Source organism: Ursus maritimus, unplaced genomic scaffold (genome assembly GCF_017311325.1).
Source record: "Ursus maritimus isolate PB19 unplaced genomic scaffold, ASM1731132v1 scaffold_29, whole genome shotgun sequence".
Classification (NCBI taxonomy): Eukaryota; Metazoa; Chordata; class Mammalia; order Carnivora; family Ursidae; genus Ursus; species Ursus maritimus.
Genome location: NW_024425452.1, coordinates 15,659,068 through 15,662,036, shown reverse-complemented (window position 1 = coordinate 15,662,036; position 2,969 = coordinate 15,659,068). Strand labels below are relative to the sequence as shown.

Genomic DNA, 2,969 nt, shown 5'->3' with positions numbered 1-2,969 from the left:
CCTTTCCCATGTACTCACTACATGCAAAGCACTGGGGCTAAGGCTGTGAATATAAAACTAAGGAAAATACATATGCTGTAGACAGATAATGATCCCTCCAAATATGTCCACATCCTTATCCCTGAAACCGGCACCATGTTACCTTACAGGAGGTGAAGAAAAGAGTTAGCATAGCAATTCTAAATGTCCATCCTTGAAAAGCCTTCCTTGCAAGATTAGCCCTTGGCTAGCCTCTGGGAATTTAGATTTTGGAGGGTTCCCACCGCTATCTGGTAAGAATGGCTCACTGGGCCTAAAATGTCTGTGCAAGCAATATGTTTTGTGCTGAACATCTGCATTCCTTCTAGGAATCTGAAATTCTGGCACATGACAGACAAAGTATGCCCACAAACCAGCTCCAATAAAAACTCTGGGCACTGAGTCCCTAATGAACTTCTCTGTTCAGCAACATTTTACATATGTTGTCACAACACGTTGCCGAGGGAATGAAGCACATCCTATGTGATTCCACTGGGAGAGGACCCTTGAAAGCTTGCACCTGTTTTCCCCCAGAATTTGCCCCATGTGTGTTTTAGTTGACTTGGCTTTGTTTTGTTTTGTTGTTGTGATTGTTGTTTGTGCTGTAATAAATCATAGTGGTGAATATTACTGTATGCTGAGTTCTTCATGTCCTCCGAGCAAAGCGTTCAAACCTGAGGGTGGTCCTGGGGAGCCCAAACACACATAGCGAAAGGGATTTTGCAGATGTGATTAAAAGCTTTGAGATGAGGAGCTTCTCCTGGATTATCTGAGTGGGCCCAATGTAACTGAAGCAAAGGTCGGAGTGGTGTGATTGTTGATTCTGAAGATGAAGAATTGGGCCACAAGCCAAGGATGGCAGGCAGCCTCCAGAAGCTACAGAAGATAAGGACGTGGACTCTTCCATAAAACCTCCAGAAGGAATCCTGCCAACACCTTGATTTTAGCCTAGTGAAATTCATTCCAGACTCTGACCTCCAGCACTGTAAGATAGTAAATTTGTGCTGTTTCGAGACAGTAAATGTGTGGTAATCTGTGATGGCAGCACTAGGAAACTAATATAGATGACCTCAGGGACCATGAAATTTGGTGAATGAGACAAATACATATACACAATACTTCCCAAAGATTTTAATTACAAAGTTTAGCTATCGTGTACTATCCAGTTTACCGCAACTATACTCTTTTCCAAGAATAATGACAGTATTTAGGAATTATCAGAAAGTAAAGCCTTTCTTAGCTACCCGGAGAGGTGTCCGTGTTGTGTTGCTCTGAGTTTCCATCCTAGCTTAAAGGGAAACTTTCACAATGTCCAGAGTCCTTGATGTCCCGCACATGAAAGAGGAGGAGGTCCTCAAATCCCTTGCAGCAGGAACCTGCTTAGGTGGCACCAAACTTGACTTCCATCTACAAAAGCAAAAGCGATGGCATCTACATGATAAATCTGAAGACAACCTGGAAGAAGCTTCTGCCAGCAGTTCATGCCATTGAAAGCCCAGTTGATGTGAGTGTCATAGGCTGCATGAGTACTGGCCAGCTGACTGTGCTGAAGTTTGGGGCTGTCACCGGAGCCACTCCTATTCTGGCCACTCCACACCTGGGACATTCACTAACCAGATCCTGGAAGCCTTCTAGGAGCTGAGGCTTCTGGTGATTACCGATCCCAGGGCTGACCACCAGCCTCTCACGGAGGCATCTTAGGTTAACCTGCCTATGTTGCTGTGTAACACAGACCCTTCTCTGTGCTATGTGGACATTGCCATCCCATACAGCAACAAGGAGCTCACTTGGTTGGTCTGATGTGGTGGATGCTGTCCCAGGAAGTTCTGCACATGCATGGCACATTCTCCTGTGAGCCCCCACAGAAGGTCATGACTGATCTCTCCCTCTCCAGAAATCCTGAAGAGATTGAAAAGGAAGGGTAGGCCGCTGTTGAAAATGCTGCGACCAAGGAGGAATTTCAGGATGAATGGACTACTGCAGCTCCCAGATTTACTGTTACTCAACCCGAGGGTGCAGACTGGTCTGCAGGCGTGCAGGTGCCCTCTGTGACTATTCAGCAGTTCCCCACTGAAGACGGGAGTGCCCAGCCGGCACTGAAGCTGGTCTGCAGCTCCCACTGCTCGGGCTGTTGAATAGGTGGGAACAACCACCAAGTGGCCCTAAGCTGTTCTTCTATAGACTCTTAAACAAAAAATAGAAATAAGATTGACAGAAAGTAACGTCTAAACATCTCTCTAAAAATACAGAGAGAGAGAGAAAGAAAGAAAGAGGAAAGAAAAAGAAAGAAAGGAAGAAAGAAAGAAGAAAGAGAAAGAAAGAAAGGTGGAAGGAGGGAAGAAAGGGGAAGGAAGGAAAGAAGGAAGGAAGGATTTCAAGGGGCAGCTTCTTATAGATTAAGGAAAGTAAAATAAAACTGTCCTACTTGACATTTTTCAACTCCTGTCACCCAGAACATCACTGTGCAATACATCACTGTTAAATGACAAGATGGTTTACCAAATCATGAGCCAGAAAACACAATATACAGTCTTTAATGCTTGTTTTAAATATTTTTTGAGGTGGTAGAAAAAGAAAAAAACACCAGCTGGTAGTTTATCAGGTTAGAAAACTCTGGTAGACTTTCTTGATAAAAACTAGAAGATAACATGATGTTAATTATGGTGAGACAGAGTTAATTGATGGACTGGTCAATAATACATATAAAATAAGGTTTCTACTACCAAGAAAACAGGTGTCTGTTTGATGGAAAGGCAAAGTTAGACAATACGACAGCCTTTAATTTCACAGTCTTGTGATTCTTCATAAAACTTTTAAAGATCAATTATGTCCTATCAATGTTAGATCCAAGCCAAACTAAGTGATTTATGTACAAATACCCTCATACATGGAGTAATTGTTGATTGAGAAACTTATCTTTATTAAACATGAACTCAAGAGATTATATTGGG

General features: G+C 43.0%; 1 pseudogene; it reads left to right on the top strand.

Moving 5' to 3' along the window:
• The first annotated feature begins 1,326 nt into the window (after window positions 1-1,326).
• On the top strand, window positions 1,327-2,184 carry LOC121105701 (annotated as a pseudogene).
• The last annotated feature ends 785 nt before the right edge of the window (window positions 2,185-2,969 follow it).